The sequence below is a fragment of the Bufo gargarizans genome, chromosome 10 (genome assembly GCF_014858855.1).
Source record: "Bufo gargarizans isolate SCDJY-AF-19 chromosome 10, ASM1485885v1, whole genome shotgun sequence".
Lineage (NCBI taxonomy): Eukaryota > Metazoa > Chordata > Amphibia > Anura > Bufonidae > Bufo > Bufo gargarizans.
In genome coordinates this window covers 68,556,114-68,579,903 of record NC_058089.1, presented here as the reverse complement: position 1 = coordinate 68,579,903, position 23,790 = coordinate 68,556,114, and the positions used below count along the sequence as shown (strand labels likewise).

Here is a 23,790-nt window from a genome sequence, read left to right as displayed (position 1 = left end):
TCCACCTCACCACTGTCACTGGGCCACTCTGTGGTCTACTCATGCTGCTGCCACCTCACCACTATGTCACTGTTCCACTCTATGGTTTCCTCATGCTGCGGTCACCTCACCACTCTGTGATCCCCTCAAGCTGCTGCCATCTTATCACTCTGTGGTCTCCTCATGCTGCTGCCACCTCACCACTGTCACTGGGCCACTCTTTGGTCTACTCATGCTGCTGCCACCTCACCACTATGTCACTGATCCACTCTGTGGTTTCCTCATGCTGCTGCCACCTCACCACTCTGTGGTTTCCTCATCCTGCTGCCATGTCAACACTCTGTCACTGGGCCACTCTGTGGTCTCCTTATGCTGCTGCCACCTCACCACTCTGTGATCCCCTCAAGCTGCTGCCATCTTATCACTCTGTGGTCTCCTCAGGCTTCTGCTACCACAACACTCTGTCACTGGGCCAATATGTGGTATTCTCATGCTGCTGCCACTTTAACCACTGTGTCACTGTGATCTCCTCATGCTGCTGCCACCTCACCACTCTGTGGTTTACTCATCCTGCTGCCATGTCAACACTCTGTCACTGGGCCACGCTGTGGTCTCCTTATGCTGCTGCCACCTCACCACTCAGTGGTCTCCTCAGGCTTCTGCTACCACAACACTCTGTCACTGGGCCAATCTGTGGTCTCCTCATTCTGTTGCCAACTCACCACTGTTTGGTCTCCTCATGCTGCTGCTACCTCACCACTCTGTGACCCCCTCAAGCTGCTGCCATTTTATCACTCTGTGGTCTCCTCATGCTGCTGCCACCTCACCACTATGTCACTGTTCCACTCTGTGGATTCCTCATGCTGCTGCCACCTCACCACTCTGTGATCCCCTCAAGCTGCTGCCATCTTATTACTCTGTGGTCTCCTCATGCTGCTGCCACCTCACCACTGTCACTGGGCCACTCTTTGGTCTACTTATGCTGCTGCCAACTCACCACTATGTCACTGTTCCACTCTGTGGTTTCCTCATGCTGCTGCCACCTCACCACTCTGTGATCCCCTCAAGCTGCTGCCATCTTATTACTCTGTGGTCTCCTCATGCTGCTGCCACCTCACCACTGTCACTGGGCCACTCTTTGGTCTACTCATGCTGCTGCCACCTCACCACTATGCTAATGGGCCACTCTGTGGTCTCCTCATGCTGCTGCCACCTCACCACTATGTCACTGGGCCACTCTGTGGTCTCCTCAAGCTGCTGCCACCTGACTACTCTCTGGTCTTCTCATGCTGCTGCCACCTCACCTTTATTTTACTGGGCCACCCTGTGGTCTCCTCGTGCTGCTGCCACCTCACCACTCTGTGGTCGCCTCATGCAGCTACCCCCTCACCAGTCTGTGGTCTCCTCATCCTGTTGCCAACTCACCACTGTTTGGTCTCCTCATGCTGCTGCTACCTCACCACTCTGTGACCCCCTCAAGCTGCTGCCATCTTATCACTCTGTGGTCTCCTCATGCTGCTGCCACCTCACCACTATGTCACTGGGCCACTCTGTGGTCTCCTCATGCTGCTGCCATCTCACCACTATGTCACTGATCCACTCTGTGGTTTCCTCATGCTGCTGCCACCTCACCACTCTGTGATCCCCTCAAGCTGCTGCAATCTTATTACTCTGTGGTCTCCTCATGCTGCTGCCACCTCACCACTGTCACTCAGCCACTCTTTGGTCTACTCATGCTGCTGCCACCTCACCACTATGTCACTGATCCACTCTGTGGTTTCCTCATGCTGCTGCCACCTCACCACTCTGTGATCTCCTCAAGCTGCTGCCACCTCATAACTCTGTGGTCTCCTCATGCTGCTGCCACCTCACATCTATTTCACTGGGCCACTCTTTGGTCTCCTCATGCTGCTGCCACTTCACCACTCTGTGGTTTACTCATCCTGCTGCTATGTCAACACTCTGTCACTGGGCCACTCTGTGGTCTCCTGATGCTGCTGCCACCTCACCACTCTGTGATCCCCTCAAGCTGCTGCCATCTTATCACTCTGTGGTCTCCTCATGCTGCTTCCACCTCACCACTATGTCACTGGGCCACTCTGTGGTCTACTCATGCTGCTGCCACCTCACCACTATGTCACTGTTCCACTCTGTGGTTTCCCTTATGCTGCTGCCACCTCACCACTCTGTGATCCCCTCAAGCTGCTGCCATCTTATCACTCTGTGGTCTCCCCATGCTGCTGCCACCTCACCACTGTCACTGGGCCACTCTTTGGTCTACTCATGCTGCTGCAACCTCACCACTATGTCACCTCACCACTCTGTGGTTTCCTCATGATGCTGCCACCTCACCACTCTGTGATCTCCTCAAGCTGCTGCCACCTCATAACTCTGTGGTCTCCTCATCCTGCTGCCACCTCACATCTATTTCACTGGGCCACTCTGTGGTTTCTTCATGCTGCTGCCACCTCACCACTCTGTGATCTCCTCAAGCTGCTGCCACCTCATAACTCTGTGGTCTCCTCATGCTGCTGCCACCTCACCACTCTGTGGTTTACTCATCCTGCTGCCATGTTAACACTCTGTCACTGGGCCACTCTGTGGTCTCCTTATGCTGCTGCCACCTCACCACTCAGTGGTCTCCTCAGGCTTCTGCTACCACAACACTCTGTCACTGGGCCAATCTGTGGTATCCTCATGCTGCTGCCACTTTAACCACTTTGTCACTGTGATCTCCTCATGCTGCTGCCACCTCACAACTCTGTGGTTTACTCATCCTGCTGCCATGTCAACACTCTGTCACTGGGCCACTCTGTGATCCCCTCAAGCTGCTGCCATCTTATCACTCTGTGGTCTCCTCATGCTGCTGCCACCTCACCAATATGTCACTGGGCCACTCTGTGGTCTCCTCATGCTGCTGCCACCTCACGACTATGTCACTGGGCCACTCTGTGGTCTCCTCATGCTGTTGCCACCTCACCACTATGTCACTGATCCACTCTGTGGTTTCCTCATGCTGCTGCCCCCTCACCACTCTGTGATCCCCTCAAGCTGCTGCCATCTTATCACTCTGTGGTCTCCTAATGCTGCTGCCACCTCACCACTATGTCACTGGGCCACTCTGTGGTCTCCTCATGCTGTTGCCACCTCACCACTATGTCACTGATCCACTCTGTGGTTTCCTCATGCTGCTGCCACCTCACCACTCTGTGATCCCCTCAAGCTGCTGCCATCTTATTACTCTGTGGTCTCCTCATGCTGCTGCCACCTCACCACTGTCACTGGGCCACTCTTTGGTCTACTTATGCTGCTGCCACCTCACCACTATGTCACTGATCCACTCTGTGGTTTCCTCATGCTGCTGCCACCTCACCACTCTGTGATCTCCTCAAGCTGCTACCACCTCATAACTCTGTGGTCTCCTCATGCTGCTGCCACCTCACATCTATTTCACTGGGCCACTCTTTGGTCTCCTCATGCTGCTGCCACCTTACCACTCTGTGGTTTACTCATCCTGCTGCCATGTCAACACTCTGTCACTTGGCCACTCTGTGGTCTCCTTATGCTGCTGCCACCTCACCACTCGGTGGTCTCCTCAGGCTTCTGCTACCACAACACTCTGTCACTGGGCCACTCTGTGGTATCCTCATGCTGCTGCCACTTTAACCACTTTGTCACTGTGATCTCCCCATGCTGCTGCCACCTCACCACTCTGTGGTTTACTCATCCTGCTGCCATGTCAACACTCTGTCCCTGGGCCACTCTGTGGTCTCCTTATGCTGTTGCCACCTCACCACTCGGTGATCTCCTCAGGCTTCTGCTACCACAACACTGTCACTGGGCCACTCTGTGGTCTACTTATGCTGCTGCTGCCACCTCACAACTATGTCACTGGGCCACTTTATGGTCTTCTCATGCTGCTGCCACCTCACCACTATGTCATTGGGCCACTTTGTGGTCTCCTCCTGCTGCTGCCACCTCACCTCTCTGTGGCCTCCTCATGCTGCTGCCAACTCACCACTGTGTGGTCTCCTCATGCTGCTACCTCACCACTCTGTCACTGGGCCACTCTGTGGACTTCTTATGCTGTTCCCACCCTCCCCACTCCATGACTGGGCCACTATTTTGCCTTTTTGGCCTTTATGACATCATCATTTACTTGACCCTTCTGATCTGTCAGAAGGAAGGAAAAATTGTGGCTCATATTTTAAAAATACACAAAGGCAAACACTGAGAACAGTACATGTAAGGGTGCATTCACATAACCATTTAGCTTTCTGTTCTTCTGATCTGTTAGAAGAAGAGAGAGAAAAACACTAAACAGGGTCCTGTAAAAAAATGGATTCTATTGTACCAGTTGTAGTGGGGTGCACGGGCGTGGGGGTGGGGTGGACGGTGGTCCAACCAGGGTGCCGGCTCTCAGGGGGTGTCAGAGCCTAGAAGCCATGAGCGCTTCGATCAATATAGATGGAAGCGTTCATTGCTGGAGCACAGGGAGCTGTGTTCCTGTCACTTAGCTCCCTGCGCTCTGTCTTTCCCGCACTGAATAGTGAAGCAGGAAGACTGCAGTCACAGATCGCGCTGCCTGCCTGTATGGGCGGAGCCTACAGCCCGGAAATCTGCATAAGCTCCGCCCGCACAGTGCTGCAGAGTGATCTGTGTTTGTAGGGGAGAGAGGACTGTGAGCTTCAGGAACGGGACAGTTTTTTTTTTTTTTTAACAGAGGGCATTTCTACCATGGTGGGGGCACAGAGGGTATTTCTACCATGGAGGCAGCACAGAGGGCAAAATTACTACAAAGGGGGCACAGAGGGCATTATTACTGCAAAGGGGGCACAGAGGGCAATACTACTAAAAGGGGGCACAGAGGGCAATACTACTAAAAGGGGGCACAGAGGGCAATACTATTAAAAAGGGCATTACTAGTATTAGGGGGGAACAATGGGCATTACTACTGTGAAGGAGGCACAGTGAGCATTATTACTATGAAGGGGGCACAATGGGCATTTCTACTATTAAGGGAGCACAGATTGCATTACTACTGTGAAGGGGGCACAGAGAGCATTACTCATGTAAAGTGGGTGGGCATAACTGTTATGGGGCACTGAGTGGGCATTATTACTATGAAGGGGCACAGAGGGCATTATTACTGGTATGAGGGCACAGTGAGGGCATAACTACTCTAAAGGGGCACAGACAGGGCATTACAACTGTAAATAGGGCACATATAGGGCATTACTACTTTGAAATGAGCACAGAGAGGGCATAACTACTGTGAGGGAGGCACAAAGAGGGCATTACAACTGTGATGGGGGCACAATGAAGGGATAAGTACTTTAAAGGGGCACAACATGGGCATAACTACTGTGAAAGTTGTACAGTAAAAGCATAACTACCTTGAAGGGGCACAATATTGGCATAACTACCATGAGAGGGCACATATCTGGACAAAACTACTCTGAAGGTTTTACAATGAGGGCAATACTACTGTATTGCGCTATCCAGCAAAGCTATGGATAGCGCAGGCGCGGGATATCGCTGCAGAGAAGGACGACGCAAAGGAAGAGCGGGGCGGGCAGAGGAAGAGGCTGGGGCGGGGATATGACGAAAAGAGGCAGAACAGCCTGGGCACCAACAAGGTGTGGTTTACCGCGTCCGTTTCCCCCCCCCCCCATAACAGTACCATCCACAGATCCCCCATAACAGTGCCATCCACAGATCCCCCCCCCCCCATAACAGTGCCATCCACAGATCCCCCATAACAGTGCCATCCACAGATCCCCCCCCATAATAGTGCCATCCACAGATCCCCCCCATAACAGTGCCACCCACAGACCACCTTTAGTTTAAAACCCACCAAAAGCACACCTTTTGGTTCAAACATTTTTTTTCTTATTTTCCTCCTTAAAAACCCTAGGTGCGTCTTATAGGGCGAAAAATACGAATCTCCCCTCAGATGTCTTTTTTCTAAAGTGAATAACCGTAATTTTGATAATCTTTCAGGGTACTGTAGTCCCGTACTGTAGGCAGCCTAAGACCACTACTGGGTGAAATGTAATTCCTATAAGTGATGCGATTGGGTGAGAGGCAGATGTCCCCGGGCAGTGATGTCAGCCTCTTCCCCTGACCAAAGATAGATAGCCTGGAGAAATCACAGGAAGGCAGCGCCCCTCCCCCTCCCCTCCTCCACACAGTGCGGCTGCTGCGTGTTATCTCCCTGCCCTCGGCCGCATCCAGTGACAGGAGCCGCGGCAGCAGCGTGTGGGAGCAGGACGGCAATGTGAGCATCGCCTGGACCCTTCCGTCAGCTCATCCGGCGCAGCCATGTAAGTCCTTCTCCTGGCCAGATAACGCAGGGCAGCGGTTCTGTGTACATGGCCAGATAACGCAGGGTAGCGGTTCTGTGTACACGGCCAGATAACGCAGGGTAGCGGTTCTGTGTACACGGCGGCAGGGTAGCGGCCAGCGGTTCTGTGTACACGGCCAGATAACGCAGGGTAGCGGTTCTGTGTACACGGCCAGATAACGCAGGGTAGCGGTTCTGTGTACACGGCGGCAGGGTAGCGGCCAGCGGTTCTGTGTACACGGCCAGATAACGCAGGGCAGCGGTTCTGTGTACACGGCCAGATAACGCAGGGCAGCGGTTCTGTGTACACGGCCAGATAACGCAGGACAGCGGTTCTGTGTACACAGCTGGACCACAGACTACTCGGGCACAGCTGTGTGAGGACGTGACGTAGTGCTGGTGACTGTGTCGTCTGCTCTCATGGAGGCCAGTGCTCCACAGACTAGGCCGTTCCGGTGGGATTATTCATTGTGCGTAATGTATCGGCCATGTAAGGAGGGGAGCTCTGTCACATCACAGGCACCGTGCTGTGTGACGTCATGTACAGAGAGAAATCCCCAGTAACCAATCGGGTGGCTTCTTTCATCACCCAATAAGAGTTAGGGCTGTAATGTCATTAGTTGCTATGGGCAACCCCTGAATCCCACCAGAGACAGTGGCAGGCAGGAGGCAGGGCTTTACATGGTGGTGCCAGATAATTATGCTGGTAAAGCTAGAATGTCAAACTAGTGCAAACCAGAGGGAAATACGGCGCAGTCTGGTTGCCATGGACTCTTACATTGCTCCAGTGTTCATTCATCTCCCTGGTTGAGTACACATCATCATGTGCCACCCATCAGATGATCACTCCCTTTAGGAAGATGAGGGTTGGCATCTGGTTTGCACGTGCGCGCCTGGCATTTATTGCAGCTAGTTCTTGTGATATCCAGCTTTCTGACTTTGGCCTATTCTCAGTGAAAAGTGTGGCCCTCGGAGCACTCCGCTCTATTACATCACATAGACTCTGCTTTCCAGGAATGGCTCCTTAGCACCCAGGGTCCTCTCTGCGCCGCTCGCTGTAGCGCGGATGGGAATCGGTGGGTTGAATCCTCAGTAAAACCTCAGGCCCGCTCATTTATTAGGGCTCATGCACACAAACGTATTTTTTGTCCTTGTCCGTTGCTTTTTTTTCTTTTTTTTTCGGCCCGTACATGGAACCACTCGGAGCGGCCGCAAAAATGGAAATGACTCCATGTGCATTCTGTTTTCCTATGTCCACATTGCCGTTCCGCAAAAAAGATATAACATGTCCTATTCTTTTCCCTTTTTGCCGACAAGGATAGGCATTGTTACAAGGGATCCTCAAAAAAACGGATGCAATATGGATGTCATATTTTTTGCGGATCGCAAAATGCAAACGGTCGTGTGCGTGAGCCCTTATACTTGTACCCTGTCCAGCTTATTACATTCTAATCACTTTATTACTATCACGTCTTGTATCTCATATGCTTCTTCATCCCCCCGAGGAAGCTGAAAGTGACACCAACCGGGTACTGCTGGTGACCAGATATATGCAAGGTGCCAGGATGTGTAAGTATAATAAGTGAGCGGTCCTGGGGTCTAATGGGGGATTCCACCCAAGGCTCTTTGTCTATTCCTCCTGACCTCTGATGGTTCCATCATCACTCCAGTGACCAGCATGGATACGTGAGGAGAGCGCGGCCGTTGATGTGGACATCTTGGGCTACTTTCACACTGGTGTTTTGGTTTTCTGTTTCTGAGATCCGGTCAGGGCTCTCACACGCGGTCCAAAACGGATCAGTTTTGCCCTAAAGCATTCTGAATAGAAAAGGATCCGCTCAGAATGCATCAGATTGCCTCTGTTCCGTCTCCATTCTGCTCTGGTGGCGGACACCAAAATGCTGCTTGTTGCTTTTCGGTGTCCGTCTGATGAAACTGAGGCAATCGGATCCCTCCTGGCACACAATGTAAGTCAATGGGGACAGGTCCGTTTTCTATGACACAATCTGGCACAACAGTAAACGGATCCGTCTTGGCAATGTTATAGATAATACAAAACGGGGTGGATTTGATTTAAATCACTAGTCAGTAAGGCTTGATTTAAATCATAGTTTTCTACATAAAGACATTCTTGCTGGTATAACTTATAATATGCAAGTAGATGAAGATTTTTAGAATAACAACTTTTCATATTAGTTTGATTAGGTGGATTCTGCATTCATAGGTTTGTAGAAGTTCGGATTAAGGTATTTTTCTCAACTCTGTTCATGTTATAACATTTTTGCTGTGAAGAAGAGGCATGTGATCTCTGCTGAGTCAAATTCAGTTTTGTGAACTGCAAAAGTAAACCAAGCATCTGTGATAATATCTTGTAGGCAGAGAAACTGCCCAATAGTCTTACAAAAACCTCTAGAAGAGCATGACGTTGTGAATGGATTAATGGAATTTATTTACCCCAAAAATTACACATATACAGCCTTAGGCATCTTTCACACTACCGTTTTTTTTTCCGTTTTGCGGGCAGTTTTTTGCGTTCCGTATACATTAATTTCAATGGTTCTGCAAAAAAACGGAATGTACTCCATATGCATTCAGTTTCCGTATTTCAGTTTTTCCGTTCCGTTGAAAGATAGAACATGTCCTATTATTGCCCGCAAATCGCGTTCCGTGGCTCCATTCAAGTCAATGGGTCCGCAAACAAAAGTACACATACAGAAATGCATCCATATGTCTTCCATATCCGTTCCGTTTTTGTGGAACCATCTATTGAAAATGTTATGCCCAGCCCAATTTTTTCTATGTAATTACTGTATACTGTATATGCCATACGGAAAAACTGAACGGAAACAAAAAAAGGTACAACGGATCCGTGAAAAACGGACCGCAAAACACTGAAATGGCCATACGGTAGTGTGAAAGAGGCCTTGTTCTACATAATAAAAAACTAATCTTTATTTCATGATGGAATAACCTTTGGATGGTAATATATTTTCCTCCAAAAAGCATTTTATATAAAAAAAAATCTGACGAGTGTGAAAGTAGCCTTATCTGAAAGACGCAAGCTGAGGAGCCTGGGTGTTGAGGAGCCATTCTTGGAGATCAGAGCTCTTATGTTTTATTATCTTAGTGCGGTGTGCGCCGTGGTTCATGTTTTTGTGACTATTTGCTGTGGCGTGGACACGGTCTACCTCTTTGACGTAGGATCCTGGAGCTCCGTTAAGAACTTTTGCTGTATTTCTGTTCAGGAGAGGTATCTGTTTTGCATTGGTGGGGATCCCGCCCTTGCTGATCAGCTGGGTTAACTTGCAGGATAAATGGCTGAACTGGATGGAGAGATGTTGTGTGTGTGTGTGTGTGTGTGTGTGTGTGTGTGTGTGTGTGTGTTTTTTTTTTTTTTTTTGGCATGGATGGAAAAGAAGTCGCAGATACGGGCTGCAAACCCCCTTTGTGACCAAACCTCTGACAGATATATGCCACAAAGTGACATATCTAGTCATAGATGACACCCATGTTACTATGTAAGAGCGCCAGACGTCTCGATTTGCACCAAAAAACTGGTGTCCATTTCTTGAGCCTAATTTATATAATATACTTTTTAGCAGGAAGGGGTACAGCTTAAAGGGAACCTGTCATCAACTTTATTCTGCGCATACTAATGACTAGGGATTGACCGATTTATCGTTTTTGCCAATATTATTGGCCGATATTCAGAATTTTTAAAGTTATCGGCATCTATTTTGCCGACATTCCGATAACAAATCGGGAAGACGGATCGCGCTGCTGTCAGTGCGATCAGTGTTCCCTCAGCAGCACAGGGGAGAAGGAAGCAGAGTCTCCCCAATTACCGTAGGGGAGATCAAGATGGCAATTTTGAGCATGGCAGTCGGGAAGTCCCCTGGTCCAGACGGTTTCCCCTTGGAGTGGTATAAGTTAGATGTGGATGCGCAAAGTGCGCGACTCCTTAAACTGTTTGAATATGCTTTTGAGCACAATAGGCTGCCCCATAAGCCTGGGAAGCCCCTGCACCAGTGCAGTTCATATAGACCGATTTCCCTTCTGAACATCGATGCTAACATTTTAGTGAAGGTTTTGGTGAGATGTCTATGATGTTATACGCTCAGTGATAGACCCTGATCAATTGGGCTTCATGCTGGGTAAGACTACAGATATAAATCTGCAGTTTAGACATCAGAACGCAGGATCCCGGGTGATCGCCTCTCTTGATAACTAGAAAGCCTTTGACTCTGAATGGCAGTTCATGTGGGAAAAACTGAGTTGCTTAAATTTCCCCCTGTCTTTCATACGGTGGGTGCAGTTGCTGTACCAAGCACTAAAGGCAAGAGTGAGAGTAAATGGCTATTACACCCCTTTAGGTTGCATAGGGGTACCAGGCAGGGGTGCCCCTTGTCACCTATGCTGTTTGCCCTCATCATGAAAGCTCTTACCCAGTTGATTAATACCAGTATGCTGATAGAGGGGTGGACAATAGCAAGTATACAGGAGAAGCTATAGTTGTATGCAGGCGATATGTTAGTATATTTGGCAGATCCTGGTCCCTCCCTAGAGGCGCTGCTGGCCACGGTAGGCTGTTTCGGAACCTACTTGGGGCTTCAAGTTAATTGGGCAAAGTCTAACCTGTACCTTGTTGACGAGGTGGACAGGGCGGAGGTGTCACGATAGAAGGTGGTTGATTGCTTTGTCTACTTGGGGATTTGGATACACATAGACCTCAGTCAGTTTTATCAACTGAATGTGGTACCTACGATGAAATATATTACGTGTTAAATTGTGGCCTGGGAAAACCTGCCTCTATCACTGGTGGGCCGCATAAATATTGATAAGATGGTATTACCTAAGCTGCTATATGTCTACAGAGCTACTCCAACGAAAAATCCCAAAACTCACTTCGGTAGGAAATCCATAAAGGTTTTATATTCGCAGGGGGGTTGGAATTGCCAGATATGTATGTATATTATATCGCCTCATGACTGGTGTATGCATCCTTGTCGATCTGGGCAGATGCGAATAACTTAGTGGTGGTTCTCGAGGCGGCGCTAGAGGGCTCGTACAAGGCGCTGGCAAACCTGGTATACCGGGGAGGGGCGCACACGGTGAAGCGCTATATGGAAGATATGGCGACTGTGGTGGCGGCGTGGACAACATTTGTAGAGGTGTATGTAGTAGGTGTGGATGGCGAGACCTGGTCCCCATATATTCTGCTGTGGTGGAACAAGCAGCCTGAAGAGCTACATTTGCCCAACAATGAGTTCTGGCCCCAGAAAAGGGTGAGATACCTTACCCAACTTTATCAAGATGGATTTTTCCGTACTTTTGAAAGTCTTCAACGTGATTACAACCAACCCCGTACGAGCTTCTATCCATGCCTCCAGTTGAGATACACCTGTGAGACGCAGTTTAACACTCTACCCCCTACAGTTGAAATGTGGCCCCCTCGGGTCAATCTCTAGGCGGGCATGGCCAGGTAAGCCAGTTTCTTCCTCCTATAGGGAGATATTTGGGTATGCAGGATGATCCAGTGATCATTTGAGCATGGGTGCGTGGATATTCCTGACCTAGAAGAGTCTCATCTGAGGGAGCTGAGCTCTGTATGGAGATCTACGGTAATTAGTGCTCGAGACCAGCTCATTCAGATCAAGTGGGTACACAGGGTGTATCGGACCTGACAGACAACTGCTCCATATGCTAATGTTTTATGGGAGGGAGACTATTTTCCTAAACTGGAAACCAGCTAAGGTCCCTACTCTTGAACAGTGGGTGCAACTGATAACTTATACATGTGAAGGTCAGCATTTAACATATGCTGCTAGAGGAACTCCGCACTGTTTCCGGAAGATCTGGGGTGTTTGGTAGCACACGCAAAGCACTGTTTAGGTATTGACTTGGTTAGGGCTACGGGGTGCTTAGGTGTATGTGTGAATGGAGTCTGGTGATCGCTCTATACTACCGGTGGGATGCTGCCATGAAACGGGCCTACTCATGTGATTTAATTTTTTTCCCCGTGATCGATTACCACGATACCAGGGGCTATTGCCTTTAATGGATGTCTAATGTTCTTTTATTTTCTTACTATTCAGGTTGGGATGCTGTTGTATTGTACCATTGATTGAACCAAAATGCAAAAACTAAATACTGTAAAAAAAATAAAATTACTTTACACCATAAATGTGGCACAACTTTGTCGCAAAGGGTTGCATCTTAGGCCATGCACCTTTCCTGTGAAGGCACTTCTTGGATGCAGACACTTTCTCTAAACCTAGATTTGAATCCAATTGTATGTCAATTTCTAGGTGCCCTCGCATTAGTACATGTGGGCCATTGCGTTATAACAAGATGCTCCAGAGTCATTACTGCACAAAGAATTCAATCATTTAGTAAAACAGACGTGACAGAATGGCTCATCAGATTGGTAGGGCCCCCCCAGTCAACTGTTCCCAAGCAGCTGTTTAAGGGCTCATGAACTTGGATGTATTTTTGGTCCGCACCCTATCTGCATTTTTTTTCAGGTCGGATGCAGACCCATTCACTTTAATTGGGCTGCAAAAGATGGGAACAGCACACAAGTATATCCGTTCCCCAGCCCTGGAAAATAAATGAACATGTCCTATTCTTGTCTGGTTTACTTCCAAGGAGAGGGCAGGACGTTTTGTTCTGCAAAATGTAGAACACACATGGCTGGTATCCGCAAAAACGATGGTCATGCGCATTAAGATACTTTCACACTTGCGTTTACATTTTCCGGTATTGAGATCCATCATAGGAACTCAATACTGGAGAAAAACGCTTCCGTTTTGTCCCCATTCATTGACAATGGGACAAAACGTAACTGAACAGAGCGTAATGCACCAAAATGTATCCTGTTTCATTTATAATGAATGCAAATGGTTGTTTTATCGGTAACTGAAGCGTTTTTGCTGATCCTTGCCGGATCAGGCAACAGCACAAGTGTGAAAGTAGCCTTAGCCCTAAGTGAATGGGAGCAGCACAAGGGATGGCCTTCTTGGGCCTCATGCACACAACCGTAGTATCAGTCAGCGTTTATATTTTATTTGTTCAGTCACTTTTTTTTTTTTTTTTAAGACTATCATATAGCATAAAGCAAAACATCTTGACTTTAAATTATATTATCTAATAATAAGTACAATATCCAAATACAATTAGGCCATCGCCTCACAGGAAATGTATATTTGGTACAATAGATAACCACTATTGCTAAGATGAAAAACCTCTTTCGGTAAGCACAAGTGCAAACATCTAGACGAAGAGGGTAAGGCTGGGTTCACGCTGTTTACAAGCGTGCTTATCGGGCGTTTACATAAGTGCGAGGAAACAAGCGAACGCCGACATGTGTGGGAACGCGTGACAATGCGCCCCAAAGAAGCTCCTGTACTTCTTGGGGCGTAGGGCGTTTTACAGCGCGTTCCTACGCGCTGTAAAACGCTCAACAGGCAAAAAACAATGCTTCCCTATGGGCATGGTTCTCACCTGAGCGTTTTGCAGCGTGTACGAACGCGCTGTAAAACGCCCTACGCCCCAAGAAGTACAGGAGCTTCTTTGGGGCGCATTGTTGTGCGTTCCCGCACATAGACCTAGCGAGAACGCGTGACAATCGGCGTTCGCTTGTTTCCTCGCACGTATGTAAACGCCCGATAAGCACGCTTGTAAACAGTGCTTATCGGGTACGCTTATGTGTGAACCCGGCCTAAGGAAAGAAGAGGTATACTATTTGGTATCTGTTCTATAAAGATTTTACACTCTGAAATCTACCTGGTCTAACCAGGTTTGATACGCTTGAGAACCCTTAAATAGAATCCAGGGGGTCCACGTTTTTAAGGTATTTCTCATCCGTTCCTTCATCCTCCTCCAATAATTCCTCCATTCTGCGGATCTTTTCAAACGTGTCTAACCAATCCCTGATGTGTGGGGTGTCATGAGATTTCCAATATCTGGGTATGACCAGGCGAGCAGCCTGCACAAAGAATCTTAAGAGGCCCCCTTTTAAGGCTGAAATGGGACCAGGGAGCATGGATAGCAATGCCCCTTCGAGGGTCCACTGTGTTGCTTTACCGCTCACCTGATTATACAGATCATTCAAAGCCTTCCAGAAGGGAGTCAGGCAATCACACTGCCACCAAATGTGGGCCACTGTACCCACCTCCCCTTCACATCGCCAACGCGTGTTCGGACAGGTAGGATAGAATGTAGGAGTGCTGGTGTCCTATACCCCCTGGTCAAAATCTTGAAGTTCTTCTCCTGTAAACTGCAGCTAATGGATGATTTGTGTGATAATGTAAATGTTCTCTCCCATTGTTCTGCAGAGAAGGACCTTCCCCACGCCCTCTCCCAAGCCAACACATATGGCAGGGAAGATGGGGGGCCTCCGCCCTGCTGGAGCTGACCAGAGACACGAGATGCGTGGGTGGGGTTGTTTGGAGGCAGAGAGATTTGAAAGGGGTGAGGTCCCTAGATAGTCATGTTAGGACCCAATGAAGATATGGCATTTTGGATACGGATTATATTGGAACCATGCCCCCCAGGAAACGAGTTAAGTGGGTGAATAGCGTTCTTCCTAATAAATTGAAATGCCCGGATGTTTTCTTCCTTGCTGAGTTCCTGCAACGTCAGCTGTCCCATCCCCAAGGGAAAGTCTGGATTATAAAATACAGGAGTCGTGGGACCTGGAAAGGTTGTAAGACCTAGGGACACCGCATATTTATCCCACATATGCAATATTCCCGATGTTAGTGGGGGGAGGTGCGGGGGTCTATTTGATTTAGTGATCCAAAGCAGATCTTGGGCTGGGCAGCCCACTTCCTTCCTTTCTAACTGGATCCAGCGTTTGGATAGACCACTATGCAACCAATCCAGCGCATATGAAAGGAGTGCTGCTCTATGATACCTTTGTAAATTAAGGAGCATTTTTTTGCAGATTGGATGTGGACCCATTCATTTCAATGGGTCCGCAAAAGATGTGGATGGCACAGTGTGTACTGTCCCCATCTGTATATCCATTCTGTGGCCTCACAAGAAAATAGAACATGTCCTATTCTTGTCAGTTTTGCAAACAAGAATAGGGAGTTCTAACAAAGGGGAGGACATACTGATCCGCAAAATTCGGAGCGCACACGGCCGGTATCTGTCTTTTGCGGATCTGCGATTTGCACACTGCAAAAAATGGCTACGGCCGTGGGCATGAGCCCTTTATCTAACACTCTGATCTGCTCCTTGGCTGCGGATATGATTGCTGTTACATGGTGTGGGCATGCGGCAGATGACGCTGCTGTATTTATATTGCTTTCTTTTAGGGCACTTTCACACTAGCGTTTTTCTTTTCTGGTATTGAGTTCCGTCCTAGGGGCTCAATACCGGAAAAAAACTGATCAGTTTTATCCTAATGCATTCTGAATGGAAAGCAATTTGTTCAGTATGCATCAGGATGTCTTCAGTTTAGTCACTGTATGCTTTTTGGACAGCGAAAATACCGCAGCATGCTGCAGTATTTTCACCGTCCAAAATTCAGGAACAATTCTCTAGTAGCTATAGCCTGTAATATTATTACGCTCCAGAAATACATCCGGGCCCCTCTTGAATTCCTTTATTGTACTCACCATCACCACCTCCTCAGGCAGAGAGTTCCATAGTCTCACTGCTCTTACCGTAAAGAATCCTCTTCTATGTTTGTGTACAAACCTTCTTTCCTCCAGACGCAGAGGATGTCCCCTCGTCACAGTCACAGTCCTGGGGATAAATAGCTGATGGGATAGATCTCTGTACTGACCCCTGATATATTATACATATGGAGTCTGGAAGGAATTTTCCCCCGCTTAAGTGGGGAAAATTGGCTTCTACCTCACAGTTTTTTTTTTTTGCCTTCCTCTGGATCAACTTGCAGGATAACAGGCCGAACTGGATGGACAGATGTCTTTTTTTGATCCTTATATACTATGTTACTTGCCGGAATGCCAGATCCGACATTATTTTACATTGAAATGCATTAATGCCAGATCCGGCCCCAAGTGTTCGGGAAAAACTGATCTGCGCATGGTGAGACTTTTAAAAATGTGAAAAAGACGGATCCGGTATTGCAATACATTTGTGAGAGGAATTCGCATCCTGATCAGTCTACAAATGCTATCCATTTTCATACAGATTGCCGGAATCCAGCGACGCTAGTGTGAAAGTACCCTTAGGCCCCTGTCACACGGGCAAGTTTTCTGTGCGGGTGCAATGTGTGAGGTGAACATATTGCACCCGCACTGAATCTGGACCCATTCATTTATATGGGGCTGTGCACAAGAGCAGTGATTTTCACGCATCACTTGTGCGTTGCATGAAAATCGGAGAATGCTCTTTTATTGTGCGTATTTTTTTTTTTTTTTTATCGCAATGCAGGCCCCATAGAAGTGAATGCGGTGTGATTTTTCATGCATAGTTGCTAGGATGAAAGTCTATTCTCTGTGTTATTTTTCCTTATAACATGGTTATACAGGAAAATAATAGCATTCTTTAATGCAGAATGCTTAGTAGAAGGTCAATTGAGGGTTAAAAAAATTAACTAATCTCCTCCAATTGATCTTGTAGCTGCTGGTCTCCTGTTCTGTTCTTTCTTCAGGACCTGTCAAAGGACCTGTGGTGACATCACATGATATATCACCATTCACCATGAGGATGGACCATGTGATAAGTTCAGTGACGACAGGTCCTGAAGAAAGAACAGGAGACCGGCAGCTACACGATCAATTGGAGGAGATTAGTTAATTTTTTTATTTATTTTTTTAACCCTCAATTGACCTTCTACTAAGCATTCTGTATTAAAGAATGCTATTATTTTCCCTTATAACCATGTTATAAGGGAAAATAATAAAAATTTACAGAATACTGAACCCAAACCCGAACTTCAGTGAAGAAGTCCGGGTTTGGGTCTGGGTCCCAAACATGCCGATTTTTCTCACGCGCGTGCAAAAAGCATTAAAACGCTTTGCACTTGCGTGGGAAAAATCATGCATTTTCCCGCGACGCACCCGCTTCCTATCCGGCTCTGGAAAAATCACGCATGTTCCCGCAATGCGCCCACATCTTTTCACGCAACGCCTGTGTGAAACCAGCCTTACTGTTGTATTTGTAAAACTGCACAAACTGAATTAACACGAACCCTGTGATTTGGATTTGGATCATTGTGATATCTAACGGAAAGTTTCTTTGCTTGTAAGTCAGAGGAGACTTTTCTCTAGTGTTGGAAGCAGAATAAATTGTTTTTCTGTGTCTCCAAAGCGGCTGTCATGCATTCCTCATCTTGCTCCCATATGTTCAGCGGTACTGTTACTCATTATAGCTGTTGGCTGAAAGGAAATGTGTCACCAAAAATGTTATCTGCCACCTAAAACTGCATGGCAACACATTCTTTATTTTCTAATCTGTTTATTTTATTTAATATTTTTCTGATTGCTTTTTGTTGGCTTCTATGGGAGAGTTTCTAGGCATGCTCTGTGACCTGTGCGGAGGTGATCGTACAAGGAAAGAATACGTAATCTTTGACAGTCGTCATTGTATTCTATCCTGTGTTATCTGTACACAGAGGTGATATGATTACAGGCAGGATAAGAATGACAGATAAGCAGGTAACTGCAGTAGTGATCTGGACAGACAAGAGCATGCCTATTCTTAGGCCTCTTTTACACGGGCGTTGTGTGTGAGGGCCAGATAGGATGTGTGTGCGTTGTGGTACCCAGACCCGAACCCAGACTTCTTCACTGAAGTTCGGGTTTGGGTTAGGTGTTCTGTATATTTTATTTTCCATTATAACATGGTTATAAGGGAAAATAATAGCATTCTTTAATTCAGAATGCTCAGTTCGAAAACTGCAGGATTCATTTTTTTGGTTTAAACTATAGACATGGAAAATTAAAATTTTAACATTACAAATTCATTAAAAATATGTTAAACATAAAGTGATTCTGATGACCCATTCCCTTTTAACCTTGCTGAGATGGTGTCCTAGCACAGACTGATCTACTACTGTTGTACTACAAGTTGTAGTTTTTAATGGGACTATTTTAGGGTGCACATAACTTTCTGATGAACTTTTATTAACTCTTTCTGGGGGCACTGGGAAAAAAAGAAATACTGCCACTGAGTTTTTATGTTCTAAATTTTTTGGAGTTCATTTTTTGCCATAAGTTGCTTTATTCTCTGGGTCTGTATGATTACAGTGATACCAAATACAAGTGTCCAATTGCAGCGCAGAGCATCACAGCCAGGGAGACGGCAAGGTTTTTTTTTTTTTTTTCCTCCCTGGCTGTGATGCTCTGCGCTGCGATTGGACAGTGTTACAGCCAGGGAGAAGGAATGCCCAGGGACAGAAGCAAGGACAAGGTAACGGTGGCCAAAACAACGGAGCGGGACCCAGAAATAATAGTAAGTGCAGGGACATCCCCTATGTATGCCCTACATGTCCTGCTACTTAGTTGATCAAGTCCGGACCCATGAAAGGTCCTCTTTAATACTGTTGAAAAAAGACATAAGTCCATCAAGTTCAACCAAGGGATAGGTGGGGACGCGAATCCCAGAAGGAAGTGAGACTCAGATTTCTACACGTTTTCATGAGCATTAATGTCATTTACTTTTAAGAATTCATCTAAACCCTTTTTAAAACTGTCCACTGCACCTGCTGTGACCACGTCCTCAGGAAGTCTGTTCCACAGATTCACAGTTCTTAGGCCTCTTTCACACGGGCGTCATATTTTTGGGCCTGATAAGAGGCGGGTGCGTTGCGGGAAAATTTGCACTCGCGATTTTTCAGCGCGAGTGAGTGCAAAACATAGTAATGCGTTTTGCACTCGCGTGAGAAAAATTGCGCATGTTTGGTACCCAAACCTGAACTACTTCAAAGAAGTTCGGGCTTGGGATTGATGTTCTGAAGATTGTATTATTTTCCCTTATAACATGGTTATAAGGGAAAATAATAGCATTCTAAATACAGAATGCATAGTATAATAGTGCTGGAGGGGTTAAAAATAAAATTAAAAAAAGTTAACTTGCCTTCTCCTCTTGATCGCGTAGTTCCCAGTCTCTTTACTTCTTGAATGAGCTGTGGGCTAAATGACCTGTGGTGATGTCAGATCACATGCTCCAATCACATGGTCCATCACCGTGGATCTGACGTCACCACAGGTCCTTTAGCCCACAGCTCATCATTCAAGAAGTAAAGAGACCGGGAACTATGCGATCAAGAGGAGAAGGTGAGTTAACTTTTTGTTTATTTTATTTTTTAACCCCTCCAGCCCTATTATACTATGCATTCTGTATTCAGAATGCTATTATTTTCCCTTATAACCATGTTATAAGAGAAAATAATACAGTGAATAGACTGTCACCTAGCAACCATGTGTGAAAATCGCACCGCATCCGCACTTGCTTGCGGATGCTATGTGATTTACACGCACCCCATTCACTTCTATGGGGCCTGCGTCGCATGAAAATCACTGCTCGTCTACACAGCCCCATAGAAATGAATAAGTCGGGATGCAGTGCGGGTGCAATACTTTCACCTCACGCATTGCACCCGCACGGAAAACTCGCCCTTACAGTTAAGTTTTGGCGCTTCCTGAGACTGAACCTTCTCTTCTCCAGTCGGAGGCAGCTCCCCCTTGTCATTTAATGGGCATTTTACATGGAACAGTTTTTCACCATATTTTTTCATTATTTTTTTTTTCTTTGTGTGGCCCATTTATATATTTGTATTGGTTAATCAGTCTTCTTAAGACTAAATAAAAGTAATTTTAATCTTTCGTCATAACTAAGACCCTCCATGCCCCTTGTGCGTCCTTTCTATGGACTGGTGCCCAGAACTGAACTGGATATTCCAGATGAGGCCGCACCAGCGCTTTGTAAAGTGGTAATATCCCTGCCCCGCGAGTCCATGCCTCGTTTAATGCATGACATTATCCTGGTGGCCTTAGAAGCAGCTGATTGACATTGGATGCTGTGATTTAATCTACCATCTACAAGGACACCCAAATCCTTCTCTATAAGTGACTCCCCCAGTGTTGCATCCCCTAGGACATATGATGCACAGAGATTATTACTACCAAGATGCCTAACTTTACATTTATCCACATTGGGTATCAACTTGGCAAATGAGGTTCAATCAGAGTGTTCAAGTCGGCTTGTAGTTTAAGGACCTCTTCCATAGACGGTACAGTACTACATAGCTTAGGCTACTTTCACACTAGCGTTCGGGCGGATCCGTTCTGAACGGATCCGCTCATAATAATGCAGACGGAGGCTCCGTTCAGAACGGATCCGTCTGCATTATTTTTAGCATATAACAGCTAAGTGTGAAAATAGCCTCGTACGGATCCGTCCAGACTTTCAATGTAAAGTCAATGGGGGACGGATCCGCCTGAAGATTGAGCCATATTGTGGCATCTTCAAACGGATCCGTCCCCATTGACTTACATTGTAAGTCTGGACGGATCCGCACGGATCCGCACGCCTCCGCACGGCCAGGCGGACACCCGAACGCTGCAAGCAGCGTTCAGCTGTCCGCCTGTCCGTGCGGAGGCGAGCGGAGCGGAGGCTGAACGCCGCCAGACTGATGCAGTCTGAGCGGATCCGCTCCATTCAGACTGTATCAGGGCTGGACGGCTGCGTTCGGGTCCGCTCGTGAGCCCCTTCAAACGGAGCTCGCGAGTGGACCAGCGAACGCTAGTGTGAAAGGAGCCTTAGTGTCATCTGCAAAAATAGAAATGGTGCTATTAATCCCATCCTCAATATCATTGCTGGGTAAATTAAATAATAGAGGCCCCACCACTGAATCTTGTGGTACACCACTTATAACCCCAGACCATTCTGAATAGGAATCATTAACCATACAGGGCTCCAGACTAAAAAAATTACCTAGGAGCCATTGGCTCCTAAACTGAAAAAATTAGGAGCCAAATAAAATTTTTAGTTGCCAAATTTAAATACATTTAAATATGATATAAAAAATTGCCTCATTCACACGTCGGTGATTGTGAGCCAAAACCAGGACTGGAGCCTCCACAGACATAAGGTAAAGGGAAATAATTGCTCCTGTTCTATGTTTAGAGCCGCACCTGGTTTGGGCTCAAAATCACTGATGGAAATCACTGACTGAACACTGACGTGTGAATAAGGCCTTACTGTGTGCAGTGTCCCGCACCTCTCTCCTCTTACAGCTAAACTAGCTGATGAAAGCTATTTACATGGTTCAAAATTTAGGGTTTATTGGTCCCAATAAACAGTCAAAATTGACTGACTGTCAAAATGTCAGCGTCACTTGGCCATCCTGTGTAATGAGGCATCCTCTTTCTTTTAGATCTTACTCGGAGCTCAGGATTAAATGGCTCTAGTGAAGGGCCTTCTGAGCGAATTTGGATTAGATCCTCCAGTGTAGAAATATGAATTGATTGCATACGTTTGATTTAATTCTGTTTTGGGCAGATAAACATTCGTTCCCACTGGATTGAGTTCTACTCTTCAATAGTTACATATACACATAGATAGCTATATATATATATATATATAGCTATCTAACTTGCAGTTTATTAATAAGCTGCTGCATGATCTTCGGTGAGGGCCTGTCTCCTGTGATCCTGCCTCCGCGTTGTCTGCACTAAAGGTAGCAATCTTCAGAGCAGCGTGTTCTCCACAAGGAGGCAAGGAAGTGTGCCGTTAGGGGGGAAGCCGGGGAGGGGGGACAGCACAGGGGCCTTATGATAATGTACCAGCTATGGTATGCAGCCAGTTAGACTACCCAGTTTACTATGTGTATACCGAAGTGTTTAGCAAAACAGAGTATTGTACTTGTGTACTCACAAGCTTGCCGTCCTTGCCAATGGTGTGCCTATGGTGTTTGGCACCCTCCCCAATACTTTAAAAAAATTGTACCCCTCACAATAGTATTGCCCTCATTGTACAACCTTCACAGTAGTTTTGTACAGATGTGTGCCCTCTCACAGTAGTTATGCCCTTTCTGTGCCCCTTTAACAGTTGTAATGCCCTCTGTGTGCCTCCTTCACAGTAATAATCCCCACTGTGCCCCCTTTATAGTAATAATGCCCACTGTGCCACCTTCATAGTAATGATTCCCATTGTGCCCCTTTAATAGTAATGCCCTCTGTGCCCCCTCCTTAGTAGAAATGCCCATTGTGCTCCCTTCACATTAGTAATGCCCTCTGTGCCCCCTCTGTATTACAAAACACGAACTACTCACCTTGTCCCGTTCCTGAAGCTTGCATATGTACCTCTCTTCCCATTTTACATATAAAAATAATATTACATATTGCCATGCCCAAAAAAGTGCGAACTTAAAATAAAAATCTCCTATGCGGTGAACGGGACAGGATTGGACTATTCGATTATGGTCTGGACATTCTATAAAATGCAGAATACACGCTGCTTTTTTGGTGTTTTATTTTTTTCGCATAGTATCGAGTATCACAATACTTTTTTATGGTACCAAAATTTTGATTTCGAGATCGCAAAAATACTACTTTACCTATTAAACGTGTATGAGGGACAGTATCAAAAGCCTTTGCAAAATCCAGAAACACTACATCTACAGCCGCCACTGTATCCAGGCTACTACCCACCTCCTCATAAAAACAAATCGTGTTAGTCTGGCAACGTCTGGTAAACCCATGTTGGTTATCACTTTTGATATTATTTACAGTCACATACTCCTGCATACAGTCCCTTTTAAGATTCCTTCATTTTTCCCACAACAGAAGTTAAACTGTTCTATAATTACCTGTAGAGGTCCTAGATCCTTTTTTGAATATGGGCACCCCATTTGCCTTGCTCCAATCACTTGGCACTGTACCAGTACATAGAGAATCTTTAAAAATTATAAACAGGGGCATATCAGTGATTGAACTGACCTCTTTAAGAACTTTTGGGTGTAATTAGAGTTGTTGCGATACCAAATTTTTGATTCGGTTTCGATACTATGAAAAAGTATTGTGATACTCGATACCATGCAAAAAAAAATTAACCAAAAAAGCCATGTGCATTCCGCATTTTAAAAAATGGCGAATCGCGCAGTTTTTATTTATTTTTTCTGTTCCGGCTTTCACCACCTAAATTTTTTTAAAAATATTTTAATAGTTTTGACTTTTCCGACGTGGCGATATGTAATATGTTTATTTATATGTGGAATTGGGAAAAGGGGGTGATTTATACTTCATATTTTGGTGGGGTTATTTAATAACTATTTCCCCCCTTAGGGGCTAGAACCTGGGATCTTTCATCCCTTGTCCTATTCACCCTGATAGATCTCTATCAGGGTGAATAGGACTTCACACTGTCCCTGCTGCTCTGTGCTTTGTGCACACAGCAGCAGGGATGTTACCGTGGCAGCCAGGGCTTCTGTAGCGTCCTGGCTGCCATGGTAACCGATCGGAGCCCCAGGCTTACACAGCTGG

General features: G+C 46.5%; 1 protein-coding gene across 2 annotated transcripts in view; it reads left to right on the top strand.

The window, feature by feature from the left end:
* Window positions 1-23,790, top strand: part of RIPOR1 (RHO family interacting cell polarization regulator 1) — a 289,814-nt gene that overhangs the window by 27,206 nt on the left and 238,818 nt on the right. The window contains exon 1 of one of the 2 annotated variants that reach the window (XM_044271141.1): window positions 6,217-6,305. The exons of the other annotated variant lie outside the window; for it this stretch is intronic. The gene's annotated coding sequence lies outside the window, so the exon portion shown is untranslated. Of the gene's footprint in view, window positions 1-6,216; window positions 6,306-23,790 lie in introns of those variants that run through there. 2 annotated transcript variants of the gene reach the window in all.